Here is a 25,766-nt window from a genome sequence, read left to right on the forward strand (position 1 = left end):
TAGAATTATTTTCCAAATACAAAGCCAAAACAAGACAAAAACCAAACAGAAAGCCTGTAGTTCTATTCAGGGATTATCCCTTGTTCACCACTGCATTTCCAGAACCTGACCTAGTACCTGCTCAAATGTTTGTTAAATAATGAAGAATCGATTTCATTATACTGAACCAGTCTAGCTAGCAAGAAAGAAAAATATATAGATGAAGCTTGCCCCCTACCTTCTGCACACCCCACCTCCCAATAAAATATTGGGGAATCAGAGATCAACTACATAATGACTTGTGAATGCTTAGAGAAATGAAAAATAGGTTTACGTTACTGAATCAGTCGGTATATTTTTCTAGTTTGCCCCTTTTATTTTTTATTATTATTTATTTTATTTATTTATTTTTGGCTCCATTGGGTCTGTGTTGCTGTGCGCGGGCTTTCTCTAACTGCAGTGAGCGGGAGCTACTCTTCGTTACGCTGTGCGGGCTTCTCATTGCGGTGGCTTCTCTTGTTGCAGAGCACGGGCTCCAGGCACCCAGGCTTTAGGAGTTGTGGCTCACGGACTCTGGAGCGCAGGCTCAGTAGTTGTAGCACACGGGCTTAGTTGCTCCGCAGCATGTGGGGTCTTCCTGGACCAGGGCTCGAACCTGTGTCCCCTGTATTGGCAGGCGGATTCTTAACCACTGCACCACTAGGGAAGCCCCTAGTTTGCCCCTTTTAAAGCACCCCAAATCTGAAACGCGAAGCAATTCTAACAGTTTAACAATCTAGGCTTTAATTTAAAATGTAAACTATTTAAAGTCCTTAGCGTTTAACTTTTTTCTGAAACAAGGTTTGAATTTTCCACCTTTTTGATCAAAACAAACACTACCTGCCATTTTCACAGTAAGCTGATCTATAGTTTGCACTAGCCACAGGAGTCCTAACTGGACTAGTAACCTTGCCAAGTCACTGAAGCACTGCCTTACAGTGCAGTCCAATAAAAACATAATGTGATTCATTTTAAATGTTCCAGTAGCTACCCTAAGAAAGTAAAATGAAACAGGTGAAATTAATTCTAATATATTTTATTGAATCCAAGATAGCAAAAATACTTTTGTTTTTAACATGAATTCAATATAAACATCATTGATATTTTACATATTTTTTTTCAAACTAAGTCCTTGGAGTGCAGTGTGTGTTTTATATTTACAGCACATCTCCATTCAGACTGGTCACGTTTCAACTGCTCAGCAGCCACCTGTAGTTAGTCATGACTACCTTACTGGTCAGGGCAGCTCTGAGGCTTAGGATTTTCATTTAAAATAGAGGCTAAGAGCTACAACTCTTAGATTCCCTAATTCAGTACCTCCTTTGAGGGTATACAATTGACTGGGCATAGGGCCTAGCACAGACTAGGTGTTCAATGAGTATTTGCTAGGTGACATGAACAAAATGCAATTCATTGAATTTAGTGACAGGAATGAACTTAGGTGATCAAATTTGCTTGTATTTATTTACAGAAACAATAACACCTTTCCTACCAGGAAAGGATTCCTCAATATTTGACGGACTAACCATATTCAGAACACTTGATGGCTATTTAACCATTGTCAATAAAGAGTTTCTGAAGCATTCAAAGTCTTAACTCAAGCTTTCCTAGTGGCTTCAAAGAACCGTTTTTATTCATTTCTCAACCCTAATTTCAAGTCTTTAAAATATAAGGGCAATACAGTTTGCCTTCTTATGAGAAAGAAGAAAAAGCGACAAGGGTCAGTAAGAACAAAGATGTTTCAGATGTCAAGAGCCTAGGATCCATAGGTTACTGCAGAGCTTTTGGGAGTTCCTAGCTCTCGGCTAGCTTTATTAGCCTTCAGAACCTCAGGCGCTACTAAGACCAAAGTTACTATTAATTTTATCACTATTGTTATCAGCTACCATTTATGAACAACTATGCCCTGAAAGGTGGCTACAATTACCTCCATTTTACAAAGAAGAAATTAAACTCAGAGAATGGGCATATGGCAGAATCGTGACTCAAATCCAAGCCTGCCTTCTCCAAAGTCTTTTCTTTCCACTATGTCATTGGTAGGTATCAAGGACATTCCCAGCAGAGTGATGATGAGCACCCTTCTTTCACTAGCTGGGGGGAAAAAAGACAGGAAACCCTCATCAGTTTATCATCCAAACAGAGGGTTACAGGTGTGTGGGATTTGGAGGGCTGAGAGGGGAGGAAAGAATCCTTTTACAAATAAGCTGTTTTCGGACATACAAGAAACAGAGCTGAAGGGGAAAAGTTGCCATTTTCTTTTTTAGTGGTTACAAATACTTGCCTTTGGAAAAACATTAAAAAACATCTTTAAAATTGAAGCCAACAACTTACACACCCACAAAGACAGCTACCATCTGAAAAGATGATTAATAGTAGACCTACTTTTCACAACAAGTAGGAATCTAAACTGATAAAAACTTACTCTCCTCAAGGGATTACGACAGCGATCTTAAAAGTGATTAGCACTCTGCTCTGTACAAACATTCACTCACGTAAGCACTAAATGATGTGGATAATCATTAAGTATTGTAAGTATTTCACAATATATAACATTCTCAAATAAATTTAACTTTCTGAGGATTATAAAATACTAAAATACTTTTTAAAAAGTTATTTCCTTTCTGCTCACTGGGAGGTTAAGCCAGCAGGTAGTTTACAAACAGAAAATATTCCGACCAATAAGATCAGCCTGTTTCTTAAAAAAGCAAAGTTTTACAGTAAAATACTACACTGTATTTTTGTATTTAATCCCATAGAATACAACTAAAATGACACATTGCCATATATGATCTCATATTAGATTTGAAAGTGATGCATATTAAAACATACAATCTATTCTTGCCCATATATATTAATGTATTCAACAACTATGCAAAATACATACAGACATTGTTATTTAACAATATTATAATGGGCTGCTACTTTTTATATAATATTAAAGTGATGAGTGATGACTTGACACCTTAAAACCAGCCAGAGCAAGTAGCACCTGAACTGTACTGGCTAGGCTAGGATGTGACCAAACTCCTGGGACACCCATGAAACACCCCCACTAAACCACAGATGGCCACAGCTGTGGACTGTGGAGCTGAGTAGGCAGTAACCCTAGATCAAGAAGAAATACTGAAGGTATAAACCCTACGAATGTCACACTGTTCGAAAGCCACATAAACCAGGAGATTTTGTAGCGTTGAGCCTTTGTTGCCTGTTAGCTTTGCGGGTACTCCTAATTTCTCAAGGCAGTACTGAGACTGGGGGCTGGGATGGTAATGCTTAGCAGTGGAATCACTCTAAGGCTTCCTCCAGTGGTGCAGCTACCCTCCTAATTCAGGAGTGTCAGCATAAGGCACAGTGGGATCTCTTCCTCAAAATGCAGGTGCTGGGATTTCTCTCAACAGAATTCCTCCTTCCAACCAGAGGAAGCTCCCCTAGAGCTCTGCTCTGATGCCATGATTCTCTACGCTCTAGAAAATGACCTCAACACCTAGTGCTTTGTTTCCACAGCCTTCTCTGAGCTCAGCAAATATTCAGGGCTGTTATGGCCCTGACTGTTTACCCCTGCCAAAACTTTAGCTCACTTTCTACAATAATAATCACAGGTTATAAACCAGTGTGGTCTCTGGGCCAAAATCAGCCCACCAATCTGTTTGGTTTGGCCTTGGCATATTAAAAAAAAAAAAAAGGTTGAGCCACACTTTAAAATAGGAAAATATGACATAAAAATTTGGATATCTAGCCTTTCTCTGAAAAATCAGATCTAGCAATAGTAGTCAACAACTAGCTGAAGCTGAAGCGCGGCTCACTTGTTTAGAAAGGACACATTCTCTCCAGCTTGCCTAGTCCCTACACTCCCTTGCGTGTCCCAGACACGGAGGCCTGGCCTTGCTCTATTCACTGACATATTTGCTGGGTCTGTGACACCTGAAATGTGTTCAACAGAGAGGTTTAAAGATAGTACCGTACATATTAGTCTAGTCTAGTGTGTCTCAACAGTATGCTATTGCTGTGGTAATTTGAGGCACAATAATTCAACATGCAAGCCTGCTCCATGTGTCACAAGGTGTTCAGCACCCTGGTCCCTCCTGTAAAATCCCAAGAGCACCCCCAAACGGCCCCAGGAGAGGCAACAGTATCTTAGGCTGACAACCACTGCTAGCATGTCAAATTTAGTGATGTGAGCATTTCCCAGATTTGAAGAAAAGTTAGCCTTATCTTGAGAGAAGTTTTAAGATAAAAAAACTAAAGGAATCATTCATTTTTCTGACTGGTCTGGTCCAAGTAGTAACTGTTGAACAGAAACATATACACCAGTATAAAACTTTGAACCTTCATCCATTTTCTTGTTGAGGGGAGGTTTTGATTTTAGAGCACACTTACTTTTTAATTTTTTTATTTTTTTGCGGTATGAGGGCCTCTCACTGCTGTGGCCTCTCCCATTGCGGAGCACAGGCTCCGGACGTGCAGGCTCAGCGGCCATGGCTCACGGGCCCAGCCGCTCCGCAGCACGTGGTATCCTCCCGGACCGGGGCACGAACCCGCATCCCCTGCATCGGCAGGCGGACCCTCAACCACTGCGCCACCAGGGAAACCCCTAGAGCATACTTATTGAGCCATATCTATGTACCAGGCACTGTGCTAAGTGCTTTATCTCATATAATCCCCATTATCATCCCATGGGAGAGGTAATATCATCATTCACATTTTACAAATGAGGAAATGCAAGGCTCAGAAAGGGTAAATAATTTGCCTGTGGTGACAAAGTTAACAAGCAGAAAGCTAAAACATAAACTTGAAGTCTATGCTTTAGCCATTATTCTCCTGTACTATAGGCTACATGGTAAGATTTTGATGATGTCATAACTCTTAAAGACACTGTAAAGTTTAAACCAAAACTTGCTTTTAAAAAAGAAGAGTTTCGGGCTTCCCTGGTGGCGCAGTGGTTGAGAGTCCGCCTGCCGATGCAGGGGACACGGGTTCGTGCCCTGGTCTGGGAAGATCCCACATGCTGCGGAGCGGCTAGGCCCGTGAGCCATGGCCGCTGGGCCTGCGCGTCCGGAGTCTGTGCTCCGCGACGGGAGAGGCCACAACAGTGAGAGGCCCACGTACCACAAAAAAAAATAAAAATGAAAAAGAAGAGTTTCTGCACCAGACTGTGAATTCTTCAAGGTAAATAGCAACAAGGAGTGACTGATATTGGAGCATAACAAATGATCTTTTACTGGAGGGGTAAAAATTCCAATTTCAGAATTTTTCACACATATATGTAAAGATTGTACCAAACAACAAGTGAGAAATAGGAATATGATAGTTATTATTTCCCTTAAGTTAGAGCCTTCCAAATAATTTCTAAAACTATCATCCTACAGGATTTTCATTACAGTAGAAACCATTTTGAAATAGTCACATATTCACTTCATCTATCTCATATTCTGTTATATTCTCAAAAGAGACTATGGACCAAAATAATATTCATATTAAAACACTCATCAAAGGAATTTTCAAGTTAAGTATAACCTCCCATCGGAAACAAACAGAAGCATATTCAGATAAAATTTAAGCGTAATGCCCCTCCCCACAAGTGAGCATCTATTTGCCAGCTGCTACCTATACAGGACGCACCACACCATACAGGGCCACTCCCTGCCTTCCCCCACCAACCTCCCCAACAAAAATAAAGGTACTTGGGGGCTTCCCTGGTGGTGCAGTGGTTGAGAGTCCGCCTGCTGATGCAGGGGACGCGGGTTCGTGCCCCAGTCCGGGAGGATCCCACATGCCGCGGAGCAACTAAGCCCGTGAGCCATGGCCGCTGAGCCTGCGCGTCCGGAGCCTGTGCTCCGCATCGGGAGAGGCCACAACAGTGAGAGGCCCACGTACCACAAAAAAAAAAAAAAAAGAAGAAGAAGAAGGTACTTGGGATCTCCTCCCAATTCCGAGGTTGGTAACAAAGAGGTAGGATATTAAAAGATAAACAAAGCTGAACGACCTTATATAGCGGTAACTGAGAAAAGAAATGGGAACGCCTTGATTCTTACTTATTAGAAATATTTTGTTCAATTAAGAATGAATTGGTGGTGGGAGAAAAAATGGTATCTAGGTTAGAGAAATCAAAGGTTTCCTTTAGAAAGTGACTTTAAAAATATCTCAAGAACATTCTAGAAAAGGCAAAATTATAGAGACAGTAAAAAGATCAACGGTTGCCAGAGGTTTGTGGGGAGGAAGGGAGGGTTCATAGGTGAAGCACAGGAGATTTTTAGGGCAGTGAAATTATTCTGTATGATACTGTAATGGTAGATACATGACATTATGCACTTGTCAAAACCCACAGAACTTTATAATACAAAGAATGAACCTTAAAGTATGCAAATTTTAAAAAATCCTTTAGAAAGTCAGGGGGTCCCAGGAAGGAATGGAGACCATATAACAGAATCTAACTGTATTACAAATGTATGAAACAGTATCACTGCAGGGGATGGGGGGAAAGGTGCTGACTGAAAGAACTTTGGAAATGAGTGGAGTCTGTAAGACTAAAGGTAAAAGGAACTGTACATAAGCATTGTATTCTAGCTGATAAAGCTGTTTCCCATGGGGGTACAGGTTAACAATTCTGATATTGTTACCCATCAGGGTATCAGGTTAACAAAACTGATATACAACTATACATGTACACTGGGACTGAACAATTAAGTAAATGGATGGTGAATGGTGGGAGCCAGATTTCTCACTGTTGGAGTGGGAGGTTACAGAAAAGCAAGGGGAGGAGGCTAGAATGACCTATGTAGTAATGGATTAGAGCTGGAGACATCAATATGAACTCATGTTTACCTTAATACTGATATATATACAGAAATGAATGCATAGAAATACTTATAAATATGCATAAATATACAGGTAATATATACACAGGATTTCAGCTAAGAAGGCCTAGAAACAGCAAAACTCTAGTAGCAACAAGCACACCTAGCACCCAGATCTTGATTTCCAATAGCATTCTCTAATAAAAGAAATCTGGACTTTGTGGAGAAACTGCTGATTCTAGAACTGGGATAGGGGATATACAGGATGAGCCTGGAGAATCTTGTAGTACCAGAAAATAAGGAAGTGTCCGAAAAAAAAAACAAAAAACACCCCATGACGATGGGGGCATGTCAGAGTGACACAGAAGCCAACCAAAAGAGCTCCCAATGGCCAAAACAGCAAAAATTTGAGCAACAAAATAAATAAGGTAGTATTGGATTATGACCCAAAATATAAAACAAATATCTGTAAGCCCATACTGACATAAAGAAATGACTGAATAAATAAATAAGTAAATGGGGGAGAAGAGACAATCTCCCATGGAGAATTCCCAGTAACTTACGTAGAAGAGCCTCAAGGAGATGGAGCAAAACTTCCCACTCCTTAAGTGTGGACTACACTTAGTGACTTATTTCCAAACAACACAGCATGGAACAAAGTTTTTACAAAAAATAAAAAAGTAACTTCACAGTGGAGAAACTTGACAAACATTTTCAGCCAGGTGACCAGAGTCAACATTAATAGTGATAAATCATTGTACCCTTGATATAATGGAATGAGAATGGCACTTTACCTCTGTGGTCTTCCTCCTAAAAACCCATAACCCCAGTCTAACCATGAGAAAAACATCAGATAAATCCAATTGAGGGACATTCTACAAAATACCTGATCAAATTCTCCTCAAAACTGCCAAGGTCATCAAAACAAGGGAAGTCTGAGAAACTGTCACAGTCAAGAGGAGCCTAAGGAGACGTGACGATTAACTGTAATACAGGGCCCTGGTGGGATCCTGAAAGAGAAAAAATACATTAGGTAAAAACTAAGGAAATCTGCATAAAGTATAGACTTTAGTTAATAACACTTTTAATATTGGCTAGTTGTAACAAATATACCATGTTAATGTAAGCTGTTAATAATAAAGGAAACTGGGTGCAGGGTATAAAGGAACTGTCTGTATTATCTTCTCAATTTTTCTGAAAAACAAACTGTTCCAAAAAAAATAAAGTCTATTTTTTTAAAAATTAAAAAATTACCCTGGCACTGGACTCTTACTCACATCTCCAGCTCTCAAAGCACCTTCTTTTCAGTAGACTTGAAATCTGACAAAATGAGGAGCTAAGTTATCCTTTTATTAACTTCTTAACTCAATACAGAAAAATGACAAAAACTCATAGACTTCTGGTGACTTAAAGTAACAACAGACAGGATGCTAGGCCACACTTTTAGGGCAAGCAGTTCCTTCCCAAGTATCATCACAAACGGAACCTTCTTTTCCTTTAGGTCACAAATATCTTCTACAGTAATTAAATTCTACATTTGTCTTTCTGAGAGCACTTCAGAAAGACAAAAAGATAGTCCACTGCCTGTTTTCTTAAGGCTTTTGTAGCACACCTGGCTGTGACTTACCATCATGAGCCCCCCATTCTATCTAGAGAAGAAAGGATGAAGCCCAGAACTATCAAGCATCTATAAAATTTTCAATTGCATAGCCAAAATAGTATACAACTTTTAAAAAACTGCTACTTTAAGGGAAAAAAAAAGCCCTTACTGGCTTATTTTGACAGATGAGCATTCTCTCTCTCCATCATTTAGAAACTATCTTCGTTCTCGGTAAACCTAATAATTCAATGTTAACCTTATCATTTTAGGGCAAATACTGGCTTGTATCAGAGCCATGATGCATATAAGTTTCTAATTAATCTACTGACTCAACCTCATTTTATAACCACAGTAGAGCTAAAATAACATAGCCTGTTTATAATGTATTTTTTAGCACTTTACTATACTTTTTCTTACTTTTTAACTTCTTAGTTACTTTATCTTAAACAGTACCTGAAAAATGAACTTCAAGTATGAGCAAGAAGTACTTGCACCTATACGAAGGCTGTTTTCTACCACGTGAAACAGCCTTTTCTGATCTCTGATGTGACAACACAAAATCCACCCCACATTCTCCCCATCAACTTGAATCAGTTTTCTCTCCTTCCTAAATGCCTACAAAAGTTATTGTCTGTTTGTTACCACCAGCACTTGAAATAATGTTTACCAACTTTTTATTTTCCTCTAGGTTTTATAACTGTAAACCTTGAGAATGAAAACCAAACATGTTCTTTTTTTATTTATTATTATTTTTAACATCTATATTGGACTACAATGGTGTGTTAGTTTCTGCTTTACAACAAAGTGAATCATTTACACATATACATATGTTCCCATATCTCTTCCCTCTTGCGTCTCCCTCCCTCCCACCCTCCCTATCCCACCCCTCTAGGCGGTCACAAAGCACAGAGCTGATCTCCCCGTGCTATGCGGCTGCTTCCCACTAGCTAGCTATTTTACATTTGGTAGTGTATATATGTCCATGCCACTCTCTCGCTTTGTCACAGCTTACCCTTCCCCCTTCCCATATCCTCAAGTCCATTCTCTAGTAGGTCTGTGTCTTTATTCCTGTCTTACCCCTAGGTTCTTCGTGACATTTTTTTTCTTAAATTCCACATATATGTGTTAGCATACGGTATTTGTCTGTCTCTTTCTGACTTACTTCACTCTGTATGACAGACTCTAGGTCCATCCACTTCATTACAAATAGCTCAATTTCGTTTCTTTTTATGGCTGAGTAATATTCCATTGTATATATGTGCCACATCTTCTTTATCCATTCATCCGATGATGGAAACTTAGGTTGTTTCCATCTCCGGGCTATTGTAAATAGAGCTGCAATGAACATTTTGGTACATGACTCTTTTTGAATTATGGTTTTCTCAGGGTATATGCCCAGTAGTGGGATTGCTGGGTCATATGGTAGTTCTATTTGTAGTTTTTTAAGGAACCTCCAAACTGTTCTCCATAGTGGCTGTACCAATTCACATTCCCACCAGCAGTGCAAGAGTGTTCCCTTTTCTCCACACCCTCTCCAGCATTTATTGTTTCTAGATTTTTTGATGATGGCCATTTTGACTAGTGTGAGGTGACACCTCATAAGACCTAAATGTAAGGACAGAAACTATCAAACTCTTAGAGGAAAACATAGGCAGAACACTCTATGACATACATCACAGCAATATCCTTTTTGACCCACCTCCTAGAGAAATGGAAATAAAAACAAAAATAAACAAATGGGACCTAATGAAACTTCAAAGCTTTTGCACAGCAAAGGAAACCATAAACAAGACCAAAAGACAACCCTCAGAATGGGAGAAAATATTTGCAAATGAAGCAACTGACAAAGGATTAATCTCCAAAATTTACAAGCAGCTCAATAACAAAAAAACAAAGAACCCAATCCAAAAATGGGCAGAAGACCTAAATAGACATTTTTCCAAAGAAGATATACAGACTGCCAACAAACACATGCAAGAATGCTCAACATCATTAATCATTAGAGAAATGCAAATCAAAACTACAATGAGATATCATCTCACACCAGTCAGAATGGCCATCATCAAAAAAATCTGCAAACAATAAATGCTGGAGAGGGTGTGGAGAAAAGGGAACACTCTTGCACTGCTGGTGGGAATGTGAATTGGTACAGCCACTATGGAGAACAGTATGGAGGTTCCTTAAAAAACTGCAAATAGAACTACCATACGACCCAGCAATCCCACTACTGGGCATATACCCTGAGAAAACCATAATTCAAAAAGAGTCATGTACCAAAATGTTCATTGCAGCTCTATTTACAATAGCCAGGAGGTGGAAACAACCTAAGTTTCCATCATCGGATGAATGGATAAAGAAGATGTGGCACATATATACAATGGAATATTACTCAGCCATAAAAAGAAACGAAATTGAGCTATTTGTAATGAAGTGGATGGACCTAGAGTCTGTCATACAGAGTGAAGTAAGTCAGAAAGAGAAAGACAAATACCATATGCTAACACATATATATGGAATTTTAGAAAAAAAATGTCATGTAGAACCTAGGGGTAGGATGGGAATAGACACAGACCTACTAGAGAATGGACTTGAGGATATGGGAAGGGGGAAGGGTAAGGTGTGACAAAGTGAGAGTGGCATGGATATATATACACTACCAAACGTAAAATAGCTAGCTAGTGGGAAGCAGCCGCATAGCACAGGGAGATCAGCTCTGTGCTTTGTGACCGCCTAGAGGGGTGGGATAGGGAGGGTGGGATGGATGGAGACGCAAGAGGGAAGAGATATGGGAACATATGTATATGTATAACTGATTCACTTTGTTATAAAGCAGAAACTAACACACCATCGTAAAGGAATTATACTCCAATAAAGATGTAAAAAAAAATCGAATGGTTTTGATTACAAAACTGTGCTAAGACCCTTTAAGGGCCATACGTCCTTAAATTTAAATGACTCTATACTGCGTCTATACAGAATCTTTATTGAGTCTAATTTATTCTCTGGGAAAGTAAAAGAACGTTTGAAATTTCCACACCCCAAGTGAGCACCACACCTTCAGTACAAATCCCAACAGTGAAGGGGGTATATTTTTTTTCCTTTGTATTCCTTTCCTTTCCCCACCATCCACCGCCCCCTCGCCCCCCGCCGCTGTACCTTCTCAGGAGAACTTGAACTGCTCACTCAGGACTGGGAGGCCCTCCCCATAACCCAATCCACAAAATCACTAATCTACCACTCAAGAATAACTTTAACTTCCTCAAGAAGGAAAAAAAAATACTTTACTATAGGCCTTAGTGAAATAATCTAAAGAGTCTTACTAGCTAAAAAAGAAAGCAGAGTCTTCTTTCCCCAGTAGAGGGTATTAACTTCTCAAGAACTAACTAGATATTTTAGGTTAACCAACTAGCCTTAGTGAATGAGGAAAAAGTTCTTCCAGAGAGAAAAGTTTCAGCTAATTTGGCAATTTTTAATTTAATAACTAATCCATGCAATTGTAATCAATGAATAATAAAAGCATTAGGGTGAAAAGTGGGGCTTTATGAAGGGATCAGGCTGTCAACACCTGACCTCTCGCACAAATCAAACAAACCAACTACAAAAGAAATTTTTTTAGACAACTGGGAGAACTTGACCATGGACTAGTAAGTATTGTATACACAATTAAGGAATCATTACCAGGTGTGCTGTACATGACAATGCATTGTGGTTATGTAAGAAAATGTGTTGTTTTAGATACATGTTATTTAGGGATGAAATAATGTCTTGGATATGCCATAAATTCTCAGCAAAAAAAAAAGCTATAGGGGGAAGATGAAAGAAGTATGGAGAAATGTTGATGTCTGCAGCATAGAGGATCACTGAACTTTTTATTTGTGTACATTTGGAAATGTTCACAAATAAAAATTTAAAAATAAAAACAATCAACGAGGAGTCACGACAGAGTCCTTTAAGGAGAAAAAACCCAATGTATTCAAAATAATACTTAAAAGCTGATGATTTTCATTCTTTTGTACAGAGATCACAGAAAAAGAAGCTAAAGATATAAAACTACTGAGAAGGTTCTTAAGGCAGTCCAGAGGTAAAATCCTTAAAGAGCCAAAACCATTATATTTAAACGTCAATTAACATTACCTAATATTATGATTAATAATATTAATTAGTAATTATAATTATCAGCATAACTTATAATTAACTATAATATTAAATATAAACTTAAATATTTACTGAATCTTATTATATGCAAGGCCCTGCAATAAGTGATAAAGCAGGGATTCCCTGGTGGTGCAGCGGTTAAGAATCCACCTGCCAATGCAGGGGATATGGGTTCGAACCCAGGTCAGGGAAGATCCCACATGCTACAGAGCAACTAAGTCCGTGCGCCGCAACTACTGAGCCTGTGCTCTAGAGCCCATGAGCTTCAACTACTGAGGCCCACACACCTAGAGGCCGTGCTCCGCAACGAGAAGCCACTGCAATGAGAAGCCTGCACGCTGCAATGAAGAGTAGCCCCTGCTCGCCACAACTACAGAAAGCCCGCACACAGCAACAAAGACCCAACTCAGCCAAAAATAAATAATAATTTAAAAATTTATTTTAAAAAATAAGTGATAAAACAAAAGAGTGAAGCCCATGCCCTGTCTTTTTTTTTTTTTTTTAATTGCCCATGCCCTGTCTTAAAGCTTACTCTTGAGCTGGTGAAAAAGAACATATGTACTCTGTACCCTGATAACAAAAAGAGTTCAGAGAAGGGAAAGATGAGTTCATGTAAATCAAGTTTACTGAAGAAAAATAATCGAAGTGGACAACAGAAATGATGCAGGATTAAAAGAGAAGGAAAAGGGAAAAGTGCAAAGGTTTGAAACAGGACATTCAAAAGGTACTGGTACCACTCACAATTCTACCAACATTATTATTTATTTATTTTTGCGGTACCCGGGCCTCTCACTACTGTGGCCTCTCCCGTTGCGGAGCACAGGCTCCGGATGTGTATGCTCAGCAGCCATGGCTCGTGGGGCCAGCCGCTCCGCGGCATGTGGGATCCTCCCGGACCGGGGCACGAACCCGTGTCCCCTGCATCGGCAGGTGGACTCTCAACCACTGCGCCACCAGGGAAGCCCTTCTACCAACATTTTAAAGCATGACAGTTTTGTGAGTGAGATTGAGAGAAAACTGATGAATCAACTTCCAAGAAAAGAATCCTTGGACAGGGACAAAATAAAAAAAACAAACCACACACAGACACAATAGTTCTCAAGAGAAAATGGAATATTACTAAATTTGAGGAGGTGGCATCCTCATACCCTTAAATAAGTAGTAACTGAACACTATGTAATTGAACATGCTCCAAGCAAACAAGGGCATTTGACATCCACATTCCTAACGTAAGAAAACTGTTCAGTGTTTTCATTACAAGGATTTTGAAAATGAGATGTGAGTACCATTCAGAAGCAGAAGCACCACCAGACATATAGAAGCACTGACTCTACTGCTAGGAAAAGGGTCTGAGGCAGAAAAGCTTTTTGCTCTCCTTAAGATTCAAAGGATCAGAGCAAACGAGATTTTGGCTAGGATCTTATAAAGAGCGATTAGGAAAGAAAGGAAGGCTTACAGAAGATACCCAGTAAGGAAGTTAGACAGTTTGAGTCTAACCATAAGAGTGACAAGAAAGATGGCAAGTGCACTGGAAAAAAAAGAGGCATCTTTCTTAGAATCAGAAAAATTGAGGCATGTGTAAAGAGAAGGAAAGGGACTGACTATACATGTGGGGTGAGAAAAGACTAGTGACAAAGCAAGCTTTCCAACAGGGCAGAGGAGTTGGCAAATTCCAGGGCTGGTGTGACCATATTCTAGAAATGGGGTGGGCTGAGAGGCAGTGAGGATGGGATATGAAGGAGTAATATCCCAATTGTCTCAATCTTCAGGACATGAGTCATGAGGTCATTATATTACATGGTGTACAGAAAGAAGAAAGCATAACATGACAAAACTGGGAAGTCAGTGAGCATCTACAGGCAAGCATTAACAGGCCACAACAGCTGAAATAAAACACTATAATAATCATAGACGACATAAGCCACTCACCAGATGTGGAGCCACAGACAAGTTACTTAACCTCTCTTAGGCCCTGTTTCCAAATCCTTTGCTTAATACCACACCTCACAAGATGTAGGAATTAATTTATGCAGAAGGAAAATGTTTATAACTTGTAAAGCACCATATTCATTCAAGAGGATGCTCGAGAGCTTTCATAATACAGCAAACAAGAAGCTCAGCAGAACTGCCTCCTTTTTTTCTATTTCACAAAGACATATATTATGTCTACAAATATGTACACTAAAACAGAAGTCATGACACTTATAGTATAACTAGGAAAACATTCTTTTCTATGAAAGGAAAAAAACTTAGTTGATATTGTACATCCCAATTTCAATAGTAATTAAGAGGGATTTCATGTTCTTAAAGTCATTCCAGAGACTTATTTTTAACTGAAACTTAAATACAATAAACCTGTCCACTGTCAAGGACTAGAAACTGCCCTAGGTGGAAGAGACTAAAATCCTGAATCCTGAATAATCAGGTAACAACTTATTTATACTTTCACACACACACACAATGTAACCTTTTAATGAAAATGTGCAAAGTTATCCAAGTGAGTACAGCTACATCAAACAAAATTTAAAGAGAACTAGGGGCTGAGTCTGACCTAGAAAACAAGACAAAATCATGTTCTGCCATAAAGAGCTAATGGGAAGACTCCTTCTCTTGGTTATGGCATATTAGGTAATTTGAACCAATCTTTCCTTTTTTTTTTTGCAGTACGTGAGCCTCTCACTGTTGTGGCCTCTCCCGTTGCGGAGCACAGGCTCCAGGCGTGCAGGCCCAGTGTCCATAGCTCGCGGGCCCAGCTGCTCCACGGCATGTGGGATCTTCCCGGACCAGGGCACAAACCAGTGTCCCCTGCATCGGCAGGCGGACTCTCAACCACTGCGCCACCAGGGAAGCCCAAACCAATCTTTCCACTGAAGACAAATAATAAAGTTGGACAAAATGTAAGAAATGACTTTCTTAAAGGATCAAAGAACCAACAGGATAGTGCTTTCAGATACATTAAAGGACTGGAATTCAGAGAGGTGAGCACAACAATCCAGAAGAAACCAGAAGTTAAACTGTATCTGACAGATGGGTAGGCCCAGAGAGACAAAAGGAAAATCCTCTTCGCTACCCTCATGTTAGGAACCTAAAGGGCTGCACCTTAGAAATATGGGTGAACCGGAAATTGAACAGTCCATAAATTGAAAGCAATTTAGCCTTGAGTCATCCAGTTGGCCCAGAGAAATCTCAAAAGCTGAGATTTGACTAAGTAATCCTAGATTCCCTCAAGCAGATGCCACCCCCCGCCCCCCCAAAAAATCCTTCCTGTAAGATATCATCCTGGTCTCAAATGATTTCTCAAGTAATTTTTCAAATCCAATGCCCAGCAAACAATTAAAGACAACTGGGCACATGGGAAAACAACAGACATAAGATCAAAAGCCACAGAAATATAAAACAATAGACACTCACAGAGACTCCAAATATTGGAATTACGAAACACACACTTTGGTTCAAGGAAATGGAAGCCAAACTGAAAAGTCTCACCAATGAACTAGAAACTATAAAAAGTGATATACCAGATTTTTATAAGAAGCAAACAAATTTTGTTACTGAAAAATACAAAAACTGAAGTTAGTCATCCAATGAACAGGTTTAACAGCCAATGGACACAGTTGAGACACTGAATCAGAGACAAGTCAGTGGAAAAAAAGCTCAGAATAAATACATGATAAGCAATATGGGGATATGGTGTGAAGGTATAACATCCGACACAGTTAATTGGAATTCCAGAAGGAAAGGAAAGACAGTATAGAGTAGAAGCAAAACTTGAATGGCTGAAAATTTCCAAAAATGATTTTAAAATGTCAAACCACAAATTTAAGGATGTCAATGAATTCCTAGCTGAAAATCAGCAGACAAAGAAAAAGTTAAAAGCATCCCGAGGGGGAAAAAGATTACTTTCAAAGAAGCAACAGTTACATGGATAGCTTAATTCTCAACAACAAAAATGGAAGCTAAAAGACATATGTAATGGAATCCCTAAGTAGCAGAAAGAAAAACAACTGCCAACCAAGTATTCCACTGCAGAGAAAACACCCATCAAGAATGAAAATTAAGAAGGCGGAGACACAATGGTGCAGTAGAAGAAAGTGAGCTGACCTTTTCTTACGAAAACACCAAAATCACAATTAACTGCTGAATGACCATTGACAAAAAAATGCTGGAACCTCCCAAAAAAAGATATACTACATCCAAAGACAAAGAAGAAGTCACAGTGAGATGGTAGGAGGGGCACAATCACAATAAAATCAAATCCCATACCCGCTGGGTGGGTGACCCACAAATTGGAGAATAATTATACCACAGAACCTCTCCTGCAGGAGTGAAAGTTTTGAGCCCCACGTCAGGCTCCCCAGGCTGAGAGTCTGGCAACGGGAGGAGGAGGCCCGAGAGAATCTAGCAGTGAAGGCCAATGGGGTTTGATTGCAGGAATTCCACAGGACTGGGGGAAACAGAAACTCCACTCTCAGAGGGGGAACACAAGGTCTCGTGTGCACAAGGAACCAGGGAAAAAAAACAGTGACCTCATAAGAGCCTGGGCCAGACCTTCCTGCTGGTATTACAGGGCCTCCTGCAGAGGTGTGGGGCTGCTGTGGCTCAATGCAGGGACAAAGACACTGGCGGCAGTAGTTCTGGGGAGTACTCATTGGCATGTGCCCTCCTGGAGGCTGCCATCTTCTCACCAAGACCTGGCCCCACGCAACAGCCTATAGGCTCCAGTGCTTGGATGCCTCAGACCAAGCAACCAAGAGGGCAGGAACACAGTCCCACCCATCAGCAGACAGGCTGCTTAAAGTCTTCCTGAGCCCACAGCTGCCCCATAAGCACAACCCCTGACATGGCCCTGCCCACTAGACGGACAAGACCCGGCTGCACCCACCAATGGGCAGGAACCAGTTGCTCCCACCAGGAAGCCTGCACAAGCCTCTGAGACAGGCTCATCCACCAGGGGGCAAACAGCAGAAGCAAGAACTACAACTCTGCAGCCTGAGGAATGCAAACGGTAATCACAGAAAGTAAGACAAAATGAGACAGTAGATGAATCTGTCCCAGGTGTTAGAACAAGATAAAACTCCAGAAGAACAACTAAGTGAAGTGGAGACAGGCAATCGACCCAAAAAAGAATTCAGAGTAATGATAGTAAAGATGATCCAAGATCTCAGGAAAAGAATGGAGGAACAGACCGAGAAGATACAAGAAATGTTTGACAAAGACCTAGAAGAACTAAAGAACAAACAAACAGATTAATAATACAACAACTGAAATAAAAAATACACTAGAGGAATCCAATATCACAATAAGTTAGGCAGAAAAAAGGATAAGTGAGCTGGAAGACAGAATGGTGGAAATCACTACTACAGAATATGATAAAGAAAAAAGAATGAAAAGAAATGAAGACAGTCTAAGAGACCTCTGTGGAAACATTAAATGCAACAACAATCACATTAGAGGAGTCCCAGAAGGAGAAAAAAGAGATAAAGGACCTGAGAAAATATCTGAAGAGATGATAGCTGAAAACTTCCCTATCTTGGGAAAGGAAACAGTCACCCAAGTCCAGGAAGCACAGAAAGTCCCAGGCAGGATAAACCCAAGGAGGAACATGCAGAGACACATAATAATCAAATTGAGAAAAATTAAAAACAAAGAAAAAATATTAAAAGCAAAAGGGAAAAGCAACAAATAATATACAAGGGAACTCCCGTAAGATTTTCAGCTGATTTCTCAGCAGAAACTCTGCAGGCCAGAAGGGAGTGACACAGTATATTTAAAGTGATGAAAAGGAAAAACCTACAACCAAGAATACCCAACAATGCTCTCATTGAGATTCAACAAAAAAATCAAAAGCTTTACAGACAAGGAAAAGCTAAGAGAATTCAACACCACCAGACCAACTTTGCAACAAATACTAAAGTAACTTCTCTAGGCAGAAAAGAAAAGGCCACAACTACAAACAAGTATATACAAATGAGAAAGCTCACTGGTAAAGGCAAACATACAGTAAAGGTAGGAAAGCATCTACACACAAATATGTTATCAAAACCGGCAATGGTGAGGAGAGCACAAATGCAGGAAACGGGAAATAACGTTTCAAATTAAGAGACCAGCAGCTTAAAACAATCTTGTTTATATATACAGACTGCTATAGCAAAACTTCATGGGAACCGCAAACCAAAAATCTATAAGAAATATACACACAAAAGAGAAAAAGCAAGGAATTCCCTGGCGGTCCAGTGGTTAAGGTTCTGTATTCCCACTGCAGGGAGCACAGGTTCAATCCCACATACTGTGTGGCGTGACCAAAAAAAAGGAGACAGAGACAGAGAGCTATCCAAACACAACACTAAACAACGATCAGAGCAGAAATAAATTAAACAGAGATGAAGAAAAAACAGAAAAGATCAATGAAACTAAAAGTTGGTTCTTGGAAAAGATAAAATTGATAGACCTTTAGCCAGACTCATCAAGAAAAACAGGGAAAGGGCTCAAATCAATAAAATTAGAAATGAAAAAGGAGAAGGTACAACAGACACCACAGAAATACAAAGGATCATAAGAGACTACTACAAACAACTATATGCTAATAAAATAGACAACCTAGAAGAAATAGACAAATTTTTAGAAAAGTACAATCACCCAAGACTGAACCAGAAAGAAATAGTAAATATGGACAGTCCAATCACAAGTACTGAAATTGAAACTGTGATTTAAAAACTCCCAACAAACAAAAGCCCAGGACCACATGGCTTCACAGGCAAAATCTATCAAACATTTAGAGAAGAGTTAACGCCTATCCTTCTGAAACTTCTACAAAAATTGCAGAGGGAAGAACACTCCCAAACTCATTCTATGAGGCCATCATCACCCTGATACCAAAACTAGACATAAATAATACAAAAAAAGAAAATTACAGGCCAATATCACTAACGAACACAGACATAAAAATCCTTAACAGGGCTTCCCTGGTGGTGCAGTGGTTGAGAGTTCGCCTGCCAATGCAGAGGACACGGGTTCGTGCCCCGGTCCGAGAAGATCCCACATGCCGCGGAGCAGCTGGGCCCGTGAGCCATGGCCACTGAACCTGCATGTCAGGAGCCTGTGCTCTGCAATGGGAGATGCCCGCGTACCGCAAAAAAAAAAAAACCTTAACAAATTACCAGCAAGGCGAATACAACAACACAATTAAAGGATCCTACACCGCAATCAAGTGGGATTTATCACAGGGATGCAATGATTTTTAAATATCCGTAAGTCTATCAGTGTGATACACCACATCAACAAACTGAAGAACAAAAATCACATGATCATCTCAATAGATGCTGGAAAAGCTTTTGAAACAATTCAACACTCATTTATGATAAAAACTCTCCAGAAAGTGGGCACAGAGGGAACTTACATCAACCTAATAGAGGCCATATACAACAAACATATATACAGCTAACAACATACTCAACAGTGAAAAGCTGAAAGCATTTCCTCCAAGATCATGAACAAGACAAAGATGTCCACTCTCACCACTTTTATTCAACGTAGTTTTGGAAGTCCTAGCCACGTCAATCAGAGAAGAGAAAAAATAAAAAGAATACAAATCGGAAAAGAAGTAAAACTGTCACTGTTTGCAGATGACATGACACTATACATAGAAATCCTAAAGATGCTACCAGAAAACTAGTAGAGCTCACCAGTGAATTCGGTAAAGTAGCAGGATACAAAATTAACGCACAGAAATCTCTTGCATTCCTATACACTAATGATGAAAAATCTGAAAAAGAAATTAAGGAAACACTCCCATTTACGAGTACAACAAAAAAAAGAAAATACCTAGGACTAAACCTACCTAAGGAGACAAAAGACCTGTATGCAGAAAACTGTAAGACACTGATGAAAGAAATTAAAGATGATACAGAGAGATATACCATGTCCTTGGATTGGAAGAATCAATATTGTGAAAATGACTATGCTACCCAAAGCAATCTACAGATTCAATGCAATCCTTATCAAACTACCAATAGCATTTTTCACAGAACTAGAACAAAAAATTTCACAATTTGTATGGAAACACAAAAGACTCCGAATAGCCAAAGCAATCTTGAGAAAGAAAAACGGAGCTGGAGGAATCAGGCTCCCCAACTTCAGACTATACTACAAAGCTACAGTAATCAAGACAGTATGGTACTGGCACAAGAACAGAGATATAGATCAATGGAACAAGGTAGAAAACCCAGAAATAAACCCAAGCACCTATGGTCAATTAACCTAAAACAAAGGAGGCAAGACTATACAATGGAGAAAAGACGGTCTCTTCAATAAGTGGTGCTGGGAAAACTGGACAGCTACATGTAAAAGAATGAAATTAGAATATTCTTTGATACCATACACAAAAATAAACTCAAAATGAATTAAAGACCTAAATGTTAAGACCTGATACTATAAAACTCTTAGAGGAAAACATAGGAAGAACACTCTTTGATATAAATCGCAGCAATATCTTCTTCGATCCACCTACTAGAGTAATGGAAATAAAAACAAAAATATACAAATGGGACCTAATGAAACTCAAAAGCTTTGGCAAAGCAAAGGAAACCATAAACAAAACATAAAGGCAATGAACAGAACGGCAGACAATATTTGCAAACGATGCAACCGACAAGGGATTGATCTCCAAAATCTACAAACAGCTCATGCAGCTCAATATCAAAACAAACCCAAACAACCCAATCAAAAAATGGGCAGAAGATCTAAAATAGACATTTCTCCAAAGAAGACATACATACAGCCCAGAGACACATGAAAAGATGCTCAACACTGCTAATTATTAGAAGAATGTGAATCAAAACTACAATGATATATCACCTCATACCATTCAGAACGGCCATCATCAAAAAGTCTACAAACAATAAATGGTGGAAAGGGTGTGGAGAAAAGGGAGCTCTTCTACACTATTGGTGGGAATGTCAATTGGTACAGCCACTATGGAGAACAGTATGGAGGTTCCCTAAAAAACTAAAAACAGAGCTACCATATGATCTAGCATTCCCACTCCTAGACATACATCCGGAGAAAATTATGGTTTGAAAGGATACAGGCACCCCAATGTTCACTGCAGTGCTGTTTACAACAGCCAAGTCATGGAAGCAACCTAAATGTCCATCGACATATGAATGGATAAAGAAGATGTGGTACATATATACAATGGAATATTAATCAGCTATTAAAAAGAATGAAATAATACCATTTGCAGCAAAACGGATGGACCTGGAGATTATGATACTGAGTGAAGTAAGACAGAGAAAGACAAATATCATATGATATTGTTTACATGCAGACTCTAAAACAAATGATACAAATGAAATTATTTACAAAACAAACAGACTCACAGACTTAGAGAACAAACTTACGGTTACCAGGAGGGTAAGGGTAAGGGTAAGGGTGAGGGGAAGGAATAGTTAGAGAGTTTGGGATTGACATGTACACACTGCTATATTTAAAATGGATAAACAGTACTTCCCTGGTGGTCCAGTGGTTACGACTCTGTGCTTCCACTGCAAGGGGTGAAGGTTCAATCCCTGGTCAGGGAACTAAGATCCCACATGCCGCCCAGTGCAGCCAAAAAAAAGGGTAACCAAAAAGGACCTACCATATAGCACAGCAAACTCTGCTCAATATTATGTAACAACCCAAATGGGAAAAGAACTTGAAAAAGAATAGACATGTGTATATGTATAACTGAACCACTGTGCTGTACAAGTGAAACTATCACAACACAGTTAGTCAACTGTACTCCAATATAAAATAAAAAGTCAAAAAAAATTCAGAGTTTGAGACTGATATATACACACTACTGTATTTAAAATAGATAACCAACAAGGACACATTGTATAGCACACGGAACTCTGCTCAATATTCTGTAATAACCTAAATGGGAAAAGAACTTGAAAAACAATACATACATTTTTAAAAAAAGAGTGAAAATGAAATATATTTTCTGACAAATAAAAACAGAATTCACAATTCACTAAAAAGTCATAAAGCAAAAAAACTGACCCAAAATGGAAGGTCACAGATGCAGAAATGAATGAAGAACCATGAAAGTTTAAGTAAGAATGTGAAAAATCTAATGGGGCATTGATTGTATAAAATAATAATGTCCTGTGGGGGTTAAAATACGTACAGCAACTTATCTTCCAACCCACTAAATTATATACATGGAATATGTACAGCTTTTTGTAGAAAAATATACATACAGAATATTAAGTTACAGGACAAGAGCATGTATGTCAGGAGATCAGTAAGCGGAACAGAGGTATTTTAACGTTCTTGCTTCAACCAGGAGGAAGATAAAACTATCAGTTAACACTAGACTTTGATAAGTGACCTATGCATGCTGGAAGTGCGAGTGCAACCATGAAAATAATTAAAATGAACATGTGATATCTGAACCAATAAAGGAAAATTGATATAAAAACAATCAAATAAAAGGAAGAGAAAAATAAAGAACAGGTGGGACAAAAATGTGCTGCTGTATTTAATCTCAAAATGTCAGTACTTACATAAATACAAATGGACTGAATGTTCCGAAAAAAGAGAAAGATTATCAGACTTAAAAAAACAATCTACAAACATATGGTCTCTTTCAAGAGACACATTTAAACATAAGCATACAGAAAGGCTGAAAGAAAAAAAAATATATCATGCAAACACTAGCCAAAATAAAGATGGTATAGCTAAATTAGTTTCAGAAAAAACAGACATCAAAGAAAAAGTATCACTACAGTTAAAAGAGTCACTTCAACGATGATAAAATGTTTAACTCACCAGAACATAATTAACTAAATTTATATGCACTTGGGACTTCCCTGGTGGACCAGTGGTTAAGAATCTGCCTTCCAATGCAGGGGACGTGGGTTCCATCCCTGGTCAGGGAACGAAGATCCCACATGCCACGGGGCAACTAAGCCCACGCACTGTAACTACTGAGCCTGTGCGCTCTGGAGCCCACACACCAGAACTAGAGAGTCCACGCACCACAACTAGATAGAAGCCCATGTGCCGCAAAGAAGAGCCTGCACACCACAACGAAAGATCCCACGTACCCCAACTAAGAACCAACACAGCCAAATAAATAAATAGTTTCTAAAAATTTACATGCACTTGATATAATGACCTCAAATTATATATACAGGAAAAGCTCACAGAACTAATAGGAGAAATACACATACATTAGTATCATAGTGGTGGATTTTAAGGTATCTCTCAGTAGTTGAAATAAGCAGACAAAAAAAATCAGTAAAGGGCTTCCCTGGTGGCGCAGTGGTTGAGAGTCCACCTGCCGATGCAGGGGACACGGGTTCGTGCCCTGGTCTGGGAAGATCCCACATGCTGCGGAGCGGCTGGGCCCGTGAGCCATGGCCGATGAGCCTGTGCGTCCGGAGCCTGTGCTCCGCAATGGGAGAGGCCACAACAGTGAGAGGCCCACGTACCGCCAAAAAAACAAAAACAAAAACAAATCAGTAAGGATAACACAACACAATTAACAAATCTGATTGATGGGCATATATAGAACTCTGCATACAACAGCTGCAGAATATATTCTTTTCAAGGTCTTACATATTTACAAAAACTGATCACATGTTGAGCCATAAAGTAAATCTCGAGAAATTTAAAAAGACTGAAATCACTCAGAGAAAGTACTCTAAACCAGAAAACAATTATAAAATATGCAGTTAGAGAATTCTTATATTAGTGGAAATTAAAAAATACACTTTAAAATAACCCATTGATCAAAGAAGAAATTACAATGGAAATTAAAATATGTTGTGAAACTATAATGGAAATACTACATATCAAAAATAATGGGATGCAAGTAAAGACATACTTGAAATGTGTAGTTTTAACTGCATATGTTAGGAAGGAAGTAACGGTGCAAATTAATACCTAACCACCCTTGTTAAGAAGTTAGAAAAATAAAAGCAAAAGGAATCCTAAAAAAATAATAAATATAAAAGCAGATATTAACAAAATAAAGAAACACCAACACAGCTGGTTCTTTTGGAAGAATTACTGTAAGTGCTAATCCTCTAGTAAAATTCTTTTTAAAAAGCGAAGGAGGAAAAAAAGATACATATACCCAGTATCAAGAATGAAAAAGGCCCGAGAGAAATAAAAACATATGTCTGCACAAAAACTTGTACATGAATGTTCATGGTAGCATTACTCATAATAGCCAAAAACTGAAAACAACTCAAACATCCATCAACTGATGAATGAATAAATTAAATATGGTATATCCATACAGTAGCATGTTATCTGGCAGTAAAAAGAAATGAAGTACAGTTGACCCTTGAACAACACAGGGATTAAGGTTGCTAACCCTCCACACAGTTGAAAATCTGAGTATAACTTATAGTTGGCCCTCCACATACATAATTCCTCTGTGTACACAGTTCCTCTGTATTCACGGTTCCACATCTGCAGATTAAACCAAATGCAGACTGTGTCGTACTATAGTGTTTACTACTGAAAAAAGTCCCCATATAAGTGGATCCACACAACTCAAACCCCTGTTGTTCAAAAGTCAACTGTACTGATAATATGCTACAACATAAGTGAACTTTGAAAACATTATGCTAAGTGAAAGAAGCCAGTGACAAAAGACCACAAATTGCATGATTCCATTTATGTGAAAATTTCAGGAAGAAAATCTACAGAGGCAAAAAGATTTGTGATTGCCTAGGGCTGATGGGGCAAGAAGGAGCTCGGGGAAAATGGGGAGTGATTGCTAATGGGTGCAGCATTCCTTTTTGTTCTGAAATTGATTATGCTGATGGTTGTACAACTCTGTGAATGTTATAAAAACCGCAAAATTGTACACTTCGAGTGGGTGAAATGTGCGGTTATACCTCAAAGCTATTAAGAAAAGAAAGGAGGAACATTCAGTAAGGAATCTGTAGACAATAAATGATAAAAGGGCATAACTGTAATGCCCATAATTTGAAAATTCGGATAAAATGGACAAATATTTTAAATATATAACTTACCAAGTTGTAAGAAGAAATAAATTCATACCAAGCATCTTTTCCCACAATGGTATAAAAGTAGAAATCAATTACAAAAAGAAAACTGGAAAATGCACAAACAGTGGAGATTAAACAACATGCTACTGAAAGACTAAAAGGTCAACAGAGAAATGGAAAAATACC

General features: G+C 39.0%; 1 protein-coding gene across 3 annotated transcripts in view; it reads right to left on the reverse strand.

The window, feature by feature from the left end:
• Positions 1–25,766, reverse strand: part of TAB3 (TGF-beta activated kinase 1 (MAP3K7) binding protein 3) — a 101,162-nt gene that overhangs the window by 53,779 nt on the left and 21,617 nt on the right. For 2 of the 3 annotated variants that reach the window (XR_004477540.2, XM_033407966.2), the window contains exon 2: positions 7,699–7,822. The exons of the other annotated variant lie outside the window; for it this stretch is intronic. The gene's annotated coding sequence lies outside the window, so the exon portion shown is untranslated. The remainder of the gene's footprint in view (positions 1–7,698; positions 7,823–25,766) is intronic. 3 annotated transcript variants of the gene reach the window in all.

The sequence above is a fragment of the Orcinus orca genome, chromosome X (assembly GCF_937001465.1).
Source record: "Orcinus orca chromosome X, mOrcOrc1.1, whole genome shotgun sequence".
NCBI lineage: Eukaryota > Metazoa > Chordata > Mammalia > Artiodactyla > Delphinidae > Orcinus > Orcinus orca.